The following is a 12,731-nucleotide window of genomic DNA, read 5'->3' as shown; positions in this document are numbered from 1 at the left end:
CACAACATACAAGAACCCTTCGATTTGTCCTTTCAGAGTCCTTTGGTATGTCTTGGATTAAAAAAAAAAAAAAAAAAAAAAAAAAGAAAAAGGCATAACAATACCAATGGTTTAAAGATCCTAAGGGTTTTTTTTGGACTTTGTTTCTATAAGTTAGTTATCAAAACACACTTGGCCAACAGTGCAGTGCAGACTTCTACACAGGTTGTAGGTGGTTACTTTAGGGCAGAATTAATTTCATGCATGCAATGACTGGGTCAGGTTTACATGTTGTGCATTAAATCTGGGTGCTCACCACTCCAGGGCAGTAGTGTACCTGACAGTTAATGAACAGGTCTGGACCATATACGGTAGCATAAGTCATAACTAACATCCCTGAACAGGAGTTCAGTTAGTTCAGTTTCTTTCCTTGGCAGATGTCTGTGTTTCTCTTGATATCAGGAGCCAGAAAGGGTCACCATTTGGAGGTCTGGCCCAGAGAACAGAGTTTCTTAAGAAAAAATAATGCACAATATGCAAATTTGTCTATTACTATTCTTATTAAAAGTGGTGTGATTTGTTTATGACAAGGATAACTGAATGGCTTTCTCTAAATGACACCAGTATGACAGGACATGTTCAGACTCTTCAAAAATGTGCATGAAAATGGAATCTGTTTTGAAAACTGATTTGTCACAATAGATGACAACATCCACCTTCCAGAACAAATCTGGGACCTTTTGGTCAAAGAAATTCCAAATACATTCAATCACAAATCATTACCTTAAACTTTTTGAGGTATTTGTTAGAATTTGGTGCAGAAAAGTAGCTAAGGGTATACCTACATTTGTCAGGCCCTGAAGGCACCAACAGGTGTCTGACTGTCCCTGCCCAGCCTCACGTGGGGCTTCACCCCACCCCTGCCCATGGGCCTGGGACACCACTTCAGCTCAGCCTGGGACCTGTCAGGACTGATCTGATCTACACTGCATGTGTGCACATCCCCAGCCATCTCTCTGCTCTCCTGATGTGCCGACTAGACTTCCCAGACTAATCCTGGACCTCACTTGTCATCTTGTATTTGTCTGATGAGCCCAGTCACTGCCTCCAACCCAGCTCTGCTGCCTGCCTCTGGGCACAGCAGGATGGGGCTGCAGGAAAAGGTCCTTGCCCTGAACCCCCCTGTCACTTTCAATCCTGTTCTCATCCCACAGATGTCTCTCACTGCATCCTGACAATGATTGCAAGTAGTTTAGGTCAATAGGAGCAGATTTGTAGAGTGAAATAGTTGATGCTGAGACAGGCTATCCAAGTTCTGAGGTTGACTTCAGATTAGGTCACATACAAACCCATGATCTGTAAGCCCAAATTGTCTGAAGCTCATCAGATTTCTCCCAAAAGGCACGTTCCTCTTCTGCATCATCCTGAAGGAGTCCACTGCACAGAGTGAACCAAAGCACGGTAAAGTAGGCACTGCTTGGAGATTCATTTCAAAAACACACTCCTGATCTGAACAACAGTTCCTACATAGAAGTCCCATAAGACCATAGCTTTGTTAATGCATATTAAAGAACTGTTCCTGAGACTGCCTATTCAGCAGTATTAAGGACTGATTTGGAAACATTTACAAGCTGTGACATAAGAAAAGTTTTGAAATTCCACATGCAGAAGATTCACATTGCTGTAAGATTTTTCTTCCTCCAAGTTCTTTGTGTATGATATGTAATAGTTAATATAACAGTCTGTATTGGGCCTATGAGCAAGCACAGATGAACAAGACAATGCACACCACAGAAGAATAGCTTCTACGAAGACTCATTGACAGTTTGTCAACTTGTCAGCCTGCCAATAAAGCATCTATTGCTTGGCTTGCAGAGGCATGCTTTTGTGAGACTTCTATAAAAGGAGAACCTTGCAAGTTCCTTTTTCTTCTTTGGAATATCTTTGTGCTGTATTTGTTGTTGACATCTGGGCTATAATAAGAGATCATAGGCACATTGTCATTTTGGAGGAGTTCAGTTCCCTCTGGCATATATCTGCTCTCATTGTATGAGATAGTTTGATGACTCAAATTGAGATGAAAATATGAAGCACCATAAGATAATGATGAGTCAAAGATAAAGAAACTACTGTCATTATGATGAGAACAACAGAGGTCAACACACAAGTCTTTGAAAGGTGAATCTAGGGACTTTTTAAGAAGAGTTTCACTGAAATTCCACCATACAACATACTGTGCAGTTGATAGAGCTTATATTTTGAGATACACTCATGTCCTACTTTGACTTATATACAACTCATTTCCAGAAATGCTTGCCACAGGCCATATTCTACAGTATGTTCCTAACAGAGGGCATCACTGAGTTGGTCACTTCAGGTTTCTATAGAGATATGAAGTCTTTACTGTAAACCACATAGAGGCTTTAGAAATTCCTTCTGTTCTTCTGTACTACGTGAATGTAATAAGCTCTAAAGAGATTGTCACAAGATCTTTTCTCTTTCTTCAGTAACCAAGATAAAAGTTGGAACCAGACTCAGGAATTGCTGTTAAAAGTTTAATATATGGGTATGTGGTTGATTAACTTTGGCTGTCTGCCAGGTGCCAACCAAGCCACTCTATCACTCCCCCTCCTTAATAAGATAGGGGGACAAAATCCAACAAAAAGCTTCTGAGTTGAGATAAGGACAGGGAGGTCATTTAACAAATTGCCATCACAGGCAAAACAGATTTGACTTAAGGAAATTAATTTCATTTATTACTAATCAAATCAGAACACAATAATGAGAAATACGAACGAATATAAAAACACCATCCCCTCACCTCTCCTTTCTTTCCAGGCTCAATTTCACTCCTGGTTTATCTATCTCCTCCTCCTGAGTGGTGCATGAGAATGGGGAATAGGGGCTGTCATCATTTGGATCACTTCTGTTCCTGGCAAAATCACAGAGAAGATTGTTCTGGGAGTAATCAAAAAACATCTAAATGACAACACAGTCATTGGTCCCAGCCAGCATGGGTTCACGAGGGGAAAAATCCTGCTTAACAAACTTAATTTCTTTCTGTGACAAGGTTACCCACAGGGAAGCCTGATAATGTGATCTTATTGGATTTCAGTAAAACCTTTTATACTGTCTCTCACAGTATCCTCCTGGACAAGATATCCAGCATACAGCTGGGTAAACACACAATGCACTAGGTGAGCAACTGGCTGACAGGCTGGGCTCAAAGGGTTCTAGTAAATGGTGTTATGTTGGTGTGGTGACCAGTCAGTAGCAGGGTTCCATAGGGACCATCTTAGGGACAGCACTCTTCAATGTCTTCATAAATGACTTGGACTCAGGACTTGAGGGAATATTAAGTAAGTTTGTCGATGGCACAAAATTAGGAGGAGCAGCTGACACTCCCAAGGGCAGGGAGGCCCTGAAGAGGAATCTGGACAAATTGGAGAACTGTACAATCACCAGCTACATGAAGTTCAACAAGAGCAAGTGATGGATTTTGTACCTGGGACATGGCAACCCTGGCCGTACATACAGACTGGGGGACGGGAACCTGGAAAGCAGCTTGGCAAAGAGGGATCTGGGAGTTCTGGTCAACGGCAAGTTGAACGTGAGCCAAGAGTGTACCCTGGCAGCCAAGAGGGTCACCCGTGTCCTGGTTGCATCCAGCACAGCATTGCCAGCCTGGCGAGGGAGGTGATTGTCCCGCTCTGCTCTGCACTGGTGCGGCCTCACCCGGAGCACTGTGTGCAGTTCTGGGCAGTTCTGGGCAACACAGGATAAAAAGGATATAAAGCTACTGGAGAGTGTCCAGAGGAGGACCACAAAGTTGGTGAAAGGCTTAGAGGGAAAGCCATATGAGGAGTGGCTAATGTCACTTGGTTTATTCAGCCTGGAGAAGAGGAGACTGAAGGGAGATCTCATCAGGGTCTACAGTTTCGTCACAAGGGGAAGAGGAAGGGTAGGCACTGAACTCTTCTCTCTAATGACCAGTGACAGAACCCAAGAGAATGTCAGGAAGATGTATCAGGAGAGGTTTAAGTTGGACATTAGGAAAAGATTCTTCACCCAGAGGGTAGTGGAGTAGTGGAACAGGCTCCCCAGAGAAGTAGTCACAGCCCCAAGCCTGACAGTGTTCAAGAAGAGACTGGACAATGCCCTCAGTCACACGGTGTGAACTGTAGGGTTGTCCTGTGCAGTGATAGGAGTTGGACTCCATGATCCTTGTGGGTGCGTTCCGACTCAGGACATTCTATGATTCTATAAACACTTTACCACTCCTTCCTCCTTATGCTCTTCTCCTGCTCTAGTGTGAAGTCCTACCCACTGGAGACAGTCCTTCATTAACTTCAACAATGTGGTTCCTTCCCACAGGCTGCAGTTCTTCACAAAACGCTCCAGCATAGGTCCTTTCCATGGGATACAGTCTTTCAGGAATGGACTGCTCCAGTGTGATTCCCCCATCACAGGTCCTGCCAGGAGCCTGCTCCAGCATGGACTCTCCAACAAGGTCACGGCTTCCTTTAGGGCACATCCACCAGCTCCAGTGTGGGGTCCCCCACAGGCTGCAGGTGGAAATCTGCAGCACCGTGGACCTTCATGGGCTGCAGGGAAACAACCTGCATCAGCAGTCTTCACCATAGAGTGAAAGGGAATCTCTGCTCCAGTACCTCGAGTATCTCCTCCCCCTCCTTCTTCACCAACCTTGGTGTCTGCATGGCTGTTTCTCTCATGTATTCTCACTCCTCTGTCCCAGCTGCTGTTGCACAACAGTTTTTACCCCTTCTTAAACGTATTATCACAGAAGTGCCACCACCATCACCTTGGCCAGAGACGGTTCCCTCTTGGAGCCAGCTGGAACTGGTTTTGTCTGATATGGGGGAAGCTTCTGCTGTCTTCTCACAGAAGCCACCCTAGTGGCCTCCTGTTACCAAAACCTTGCCACATAAACCCAATACACAGTAGTAACACATAATAATTTCTAAGTTACAAGCAAGCAAAACAGGTTTTCTCCCAACACAAAACTCAACACAGATAGTAAGACTACTCCTAGATTCCTATACAGTCACGTTTCTTAGATCTGGATAGTAACATCTCTGTGCACATGTTAGTTGTTTTTCTTATTTGCTGATTGTTCCTCTTCTAGCTAAAGGCAAAATATGTAGTTACATGCATTTGTTTGTGGAATAACTTAGAGCTACTGAAGCATCACTAGTATGAGATGTTGATTTGTCTACTTGGCCTAAAAAGGTGTGTGGGGAACAGGTTCTCTGATCACATTCATGATCATTACACCATCTCTGAAAAGGAAATTTTGAAACTTCTCTAGCCATTGGTCTCACTAGCAGCTTTGACCTATGTTGTACTGGGAAGGGTTCAAGGTTTACTGTTTTTTCGAGTACCATTCTGCCTGATACCAACTCTTTCCAAATGTCCTGCAGTCATTTGTTGTTCAAAACGGTGTAGTTACAGGAGACCTACATTTACTTGGTTCTGAATTGTCCCCCTCCAGACAGGAGGGGGTGAGAGGGGAGGCTTAACCTAAGTAATGATAGGCTAGTAAGCTGCAGTGTCTCACCTGACCTCATTCCCACACAATCTGGACTCAATTGCACAATGCTGAGTGAGAACCTAAACCTGAATGTTTGGGAGTTCTGTTGTTGTTTTAGGCATGAGCTTTTTTTTTCCTGGTGGTAAGGTGAAATGATTGTCAGTGACTGTAGTAGCCCTGGGGCTGAGCTCCACTCCAATGGTAGAGTCATGACTTCATTCACCTGGACAGCATCAGGTACTCACACAGCAGCATGAGGATTTAAAGATTTGGCAAAACATTAGTACCAGTTAATATTTACAGTCCTCCATAAAGTTTGGGATGCATCGTGTGTAACACACAGTGCTTTAAACCAAATGTAATGAAGAAAATGTCAGTTCAGGGACAATCTGAACAGTATTGTGGTTTCAACATCAAAATTCAGTCAGCTTCATTCTACCTGTCCCCCAAGCTGGGTTTGTTCTTTCACACTTGCACTCTTTCTTTCTCTCCTTCAGGGAACATTGAGAGCTTACTTGCCTGCTCTCCATTTGGAAAAGGAAGAATAAATTATTTCTTCTTTCTTGCTTTATTCTTCCTTATACCTCCCTCTATCGTTCTCAGAGGAGTTTTAGGCTGCTTAATTTCTGTACGCTCAGGTGCACCAAGCAAATGGTGTAGCTTCAGACTGTGTTTCATCCATCTACATCTCTCTCATTAAACATCATCCTTCTGATTAACTAGATTCATTAAGTTTGGCTCTCGCCCACATGGAAAACTTTGTCATCTGTGTTCTGTATTTTACATAGGCTAGTAACATTTTCCCAGAGTATATTCCTGGAGCCCATTGCTCTTTTTTGCCTTTGTACTCTAGAAAGTTAATTTAATTTCATCAGCAGTTTTTCTTCTATCATAAAACTGTTTAACACATCCAAACCTATTTCAGGCATGTGATTATCTTGGCAACATAAGCTCACACAAGGTTGTTTTACATTGAACGTCACTTATATGAGAGGGAGGTCAAAAGGGATTGCATGCACTGTTCTGTCATGAGACACAAAATTTCTCTCAGGCTAGAAAGGCACACTGCATTGAGAAGTGTAATCTATTGCAAAACTGCATCAGAAGCCCTGCCAAGAACTTGTCAGAACAGAAAAATGGATGGCCCTAAATATACAGTTTCTGTACAAGTACAGCATCCACACTAGATAAATAGTATTTTAATAGGTAATTACCAATATTTTGATTAATTCTGTCCCTAAATCTTTAGAATATTTTAGTGATACATTAATGAGTTATATTTTCAGATCTTTAAAAAATATTAGATTATCTCCATTTTTCTTTCCATCTCCTGTCCATATGTACCAATATAGTGTATTTTGTCTGAAATGGTAGCATTTATACTGCCATGTTTCAATCTATTACTACTACAAATTTTATTCCTGTCAGCTTCTGAATTTCCCTCAGTTAACATCCAAGTTAATTTGACTCAGCTAACATCCAAGTTTATTTCAGCAGTTGACAAGGTCTTAAAAGGGAAACATTCTGCAGTCTTTAAAGAAAATAAATGAGGACAACAGGAAGATGAGGAAGATTTTAATGATCTTTGTGCATTTGTCAAAAATACTGAAAGCATCTTCCAACATCAATCTGGGAAAAAAAAAAACAAAACTGAAGTATAAAGACTTGATGCTATGCACACATCTTAAATGCAATCTGAAATGCATCTGGTTTAGGGGATATTTCCAGAGAAAATATTTTAAGGATGTTAAGCGAACAGATTTTTAGTTAAACTCTCCTCAGCATGCCTCTTCCCATTTTAAAGAAAGATGGGCTACAAGTTTGCATCTAATCTCACAGGGTGTTTAATTAACCCTGCTGATGAAAACACAAAAATTATTAACAGCTCTGTGTTCAAAACACACCACTAAACAAGATCTTTTAAGACCTTTTAGTATGAAAGCCCTAAGTCATTTACCTGCTTTGAACTCAAAGCAAATGAGGCAAAGTCTATGTTGGTAAAGGGATTCTACCTTCATTAATCACACAGTCCAATACCTACTTTCCGGTAGCAACATCTGTGTACCAGGCAACTAAATCTCTGTATAGTATAGGCAAAGGACTTGGAAAATCTTCCCATTTTACCAGATACAGCTGTTAACTGTATAGTTCTTCAGACTCCATGTCCTACATAGACTAGGGACTTAACTCAGGGATTTAGTCACTCAAGCACATGCTCCTAGATCCATTTCAGGTGTCTTGGGGTATCTGATACATCTGCATGAGACTAATGGATATGACACAAGACATAGAGAAAATCTTTGTTCTCTGGACCACTAGTTAGAAGCCAGGCTAGACTCTTCTGGGACTCTTATATGTGGGACTGAGTGGAGTTCCCAATGTATTTATTTTATTCTGCTGATTTTGTTGGGTCAAAGTCTCGTGACATGAAAAACATGAGAACATGTTAAAAGAAAATTATGTTCTGACTAGATTAATCACACACTGAGACTTATTTCATGACTATTATCTCATTTCCATTGAAGCTGAGGGTTCCCTTGACTGATGCAGTACTGCTGTAATCCAACTTTTAATCAGCTCCCAGCTGTGATAGAACTGATACCAGTGAAGAATATCAGGTTCACAGTGTTGTAAGCGAGACAAAAAACAGCAACCCTTGTAAAAATTATAATGAAAAAAAAACACAGTTAAATTATTTTGATAGCTCAAGCAAGAGTGTTGGTTACCAAAGCAAATTTAATCCAGTGTTTACCTGTGTGAACTGAGAAGTTACAAATCACTGCTTTGGCAACCATCCCACATAGCAATAGGTGGATTAGATTATTATTATGAGGATTAGATTATAAACCTTTTTTTAAAAAAAAATATTTTCCTTATGCCTGGAAAATTTGAGTTAGCACAGTCCAAGATATTTTCAATTTCATATGTTTTAACCAACATTACAGTAGGTTAACAACCTTTGTACCATACAATACCTTAATTACAAGTGACCAATTTGGTGGGCATTTATCCAAGTGGATATTCATCCTGGAATATAAATTTAAACAGGTATCAGTGAAAAAATACAGTTTTATTTTCTGGCAGGTTCACAGCAGCAATCTTGAGAAACAGCAACAATGTCAAGATCAGAAGTATGGTATTTGCTGCTATGTTCACCAGGTGTTCTGAGAGTCTATTCATACTGTCAAGATTGAGTTGCAAATACTTAATCTTCTGCTAGCAGACACAAATATGAGTAATGCTTCTGAGACTGACAACGGGAAGAGTAAATATAAAGGTCAGTGAACGAAGGGCAAGACCCCCTCTTGAATACTGAGTAACAATCAAGTTGCCTCTTCCTTGACTTCGAAATGAATCCTTCAAGGAAAATAATGATATAGCTCCCAAGAGCAACATGCAAATCAGGGAATTAATCTCTAGCAAAATGTTTTATATTATGGAAACCCACAAATAGACTTGATTCAGTGACAGTAAATCAAACATGGTGGGTAGTTCTGCTTGACTGATGAGTACACATGCCACTGGCAGCAGGGCAGTGACATATACAGGATAGTAATAAATACTTTCACTGTCAGCTCAGCAGCCATTGCTCAGTGACACTAAAGGAATATACAAAGCTTCCAGCAAAAATGCAATCCAGCTAACAAAAAGATTTTTTGCTTTTCTGCAGCTTCTTCTGTGCTACTCTTTTCTGCTGATCAAGAAATGACCAGCTTATAAAGATATGTGAGGGGAAAAAAAAATGAAAATCTGTGTACAAGATTTTTGTGCTGTTATAGTTTTGTGCTAATAGTGAATTTCTGCAGCTGATGCATACCTCCATAGCAACACTGGTATGGTATCTGCAGTTTTTCTTTTCTCTACCCTCATTCTACTGTCCATCTCTACTGTATCCTCATCTGACTCCCATCTTTCTACTCCTTAATAAAGCAAAGGTAAAGTAAGAAATGGCATCCTGGGATGTATTAGAAGGGGGATGGTTAGTAGGTCAAGAGAGGTCCTCCTTCACCTCTACTCTGCCATGGTGAGACCACACCTGGAATATTGTGTCCAGTTCTGGGCCCCTCAGTTCAAGAAGGACAGGGAACTGCTGGAGAGAGTCCAGCGCAGGGCAACAAAGATGATTAAGGGAGTGGAGCATCTCCCTTATGAGGAAAGGCTGAGGGAGCTGGGTCTCTTTAGCTTGGAGAAGAGGAGACTGAGGGGTGATCTCATTAATGTTAACAGATATATAAAGGGTGAGTGTTACGAGGATGGAGCCAGGCTCTTCTCAGTGACGAGCAATGGTAGGACAAGGGGTAATGGGTACAAACCAGAACACAGGAGGTTCCACTTAAATATGAGAAGAAACTTCTCAGTGAGGGTGAGAGAACACTGTAACAGGCTGCCCAGGGGGGTTGTGGAGTCTCCTTCTCTGGAGGCATTCAAGACCTGCCTGGACGCCTTCCTGTGTAACGTCATCTAGGTGTTCCTGCTCCATCAGGAGGATTGGAGTAGATGATCTTTTGAGGTCCCTTCCAATTCCTAACATTCTGTGATCCTGTGATTCTGTGAAAGGGGCTGCTATTCATGACATTTACTATCAATGGAAAAGGAGAAACAATTGCCAGGGACATTCACAGGAAGATCAGATTGCTCTGAATCACACTCTGGTGTAGTTTGTGTCTTTCCATGTGGGAAGCCTAGGGAGACTGAGGCCAGGTTATTCCACACTACATCACACTAATTGCTTGGCTCACTAGTGCTGACCTCTCCCAGCTACACAACTCCTTCAGCACATCCCAGAGTTCGCAGCTAGCCCACAGATACATCTGTGCCCCTAAAGCCACAACAGCTATAGCAGAGTATACTAGTGTTTGCATGCATTTAAGTGTGCTTTGCATTTACTCTGGAAAGAATGAACTTCAGACTCCACAGTTCAACTGTGCACAATTTTGCCAGTGGCTGTGAGAGCCAGAGGATGTTACCAACAGGACAGGAAGGAAGGAGACAGACAAGGCAAAGATGAACATCTGGGCTGCAGAACAGAGGGTGATGGTAAACCCTTACAGGACTCCAGATCAACAAGAGGTCTATTAACACAAGAAGAAAGAAATTCATTGAATAACTTTAACAAAGTAAGAGACATTAGATGAATACATATTTTAATCGCTCCATTTGAACAAAGAGAAATCGGAAAATATGAGAAATAACAAGCCTGAGTTTTTAATGGGAGGAGAGAAAGGAGATATATGAGTCCAAACTCCACAACTCTCTGAATAAACAAAGGGTCCAGAGCAGAGAAAAAACAGCACCACATCTGATCATCTGGTCATTAGATATTTGAGTGGTACTCAGCCTGCACTAGCTGCGGCTCTGCTTTCCCAGCAGCAGCATGATGGGTACAGATGACAGCCTGAGAGTTTCCAGGGACACAGTAGGGACTGTTTCCTTTGATAGGAGTCAGTCCACTTGGCTTCCCAATATGTCTCTCCAGAGCTGATGATGCTCCCAAGTAACAGCCCAGCAAAATTTCCAGTGTGGCGACTAGTTAGGCCGCTTATTCGCTGATGTTTCAAAAGTTCTGTTCTTCATCTCCAGACTAGGCTTGATGTTAATAAGCAGATTAACCGATGTTCCCGGGGATTCTGTTTCTGCTTACTGTCATGTGTCATGAACAGCTCACCTCACCATTCTCAGGTGTACAGGACAGACATGTATTGGGATCACTTGGCAAGATTTTGGCAGCAAGGTTCTGCAACAGTCCATGAGGGGCCCATGATGGAGCAATCCATTCTTAAGGACTGTAACCCATGAAAATGACCCATGCTGGAGAAATTCTTGAAAAACTGCAGCCTCTGGGAAGTTCCCACACTGGAACAGTTCATGAAGGAGTATATTACATGAGAATACATCGGAAAAAAGGGAATAGTGTGAGGAGAAAGGACAGATAAAGATAAAGCATTATTGATTGACTGCAACCCCTGTTCCCCATCCCAGCTGTGTTGCTCACAAAGGGAGAAGGTAGAAGAGTGAGGAATGAAGGAGTGAAGTTGAGCCTGGGAAGAATGGCGTTCATGTCTTTGCTTCTCACTATCCTACTCTATTTTTAATTGGCAATAAATTAAATTAATCTTCTCCAATTTGAGTCTGTTTTGACCATGACAGTAAGTGATAAGCAATCTCCCCATGAGTTTTTTCATCTTAATTTCTTCCCCTGTCCTGCTACAGAGGGGCAGTAAGAGAGCATTGATGGGCATCTGTCACCCAGCCAAGTTTAACCACCACAACGTGATCAGTGCTGCACTCACTCATTACTCAACACCAAATAATAAGATCTGGTGCATCTCCAACCCTACTGCTTTTGAGAGAAGCACTGGCTGTAACTCAGAAAAGTCCTGGGGAAAGCAAACAGTGAGTTGAGCTCTTTCATCATACAGAGTCAGTGGGCAGGCTGGTTGTAGCCCCAGGGCCCTATAAGGAACGGACATCTGTAACTGGGGATGTTCTAGAGCAACTGTCTTTGATTTTTCCTGTTCATGCTTATTTTAAAGTTTGGTAAGCAGTAAGAAGTTCAGTGCCCAAGAAATACTACTGTTTCAGAGGTATGTTTGGAATGTAGAAGGTACTGTAGGACTGTAGACAAACAAGGTAGCATACAGTTTTGCTAACAGGATGATGACTTTTACTGCAATAATGTGTGAAATTAAAACTTGGCTAGGTAAGGCAAGAATGATATTTTACCATTCCATGTTCTTATGAAACACTGGTGAAGTAAGACTGTGTTGACACCAAATACTATAAGATATTTACAAGGTCTAACTTTGGTAATGATACAATAAACAAGTGTGATGGTATTCTAATGTAGAAACACTGTACATACAAATACAAGTAAAAGGAGGAGTACTCTGAGATATATGATCATATTCATGCTTACAAGGTATGTGAAAGCAGATCAAAACTATAGCAAGTCCTGCTAGCCTTCTAGAAAGACCTTTGGTAACAGAGGATGGAGAAAGCATATAATACCACCTTCAGCCAAGTTACCTTCCAGCTCAGACCAACTGGTCTAAGAACTCATCTTTAACTGGATAATCATGTCTGGTTAAGTAGCCGGCATATGCCACCAAGGATTCACTTGTTATTTTTATTTTTCATTTTCCAAGTTTATCCCATCTGTGACTTCAGTGCCTCTGCCCGTGGTCTCTGATACACAAGAGTT

This window comes from Nesoenas mayeri (assembly GCF_963082525.1).
Source record: "Nesoenas mayeri genome assembly, chromosome: 1".
Taxonomy (NCBI): Eukaryota; Metazoa; Chordata; class Aves; order Columbiformes; family Columbidae; genus Nesoenas; species Nesoenas mayeri.
Note: the sequence above shows the minus strand (reverse complement) of the source record.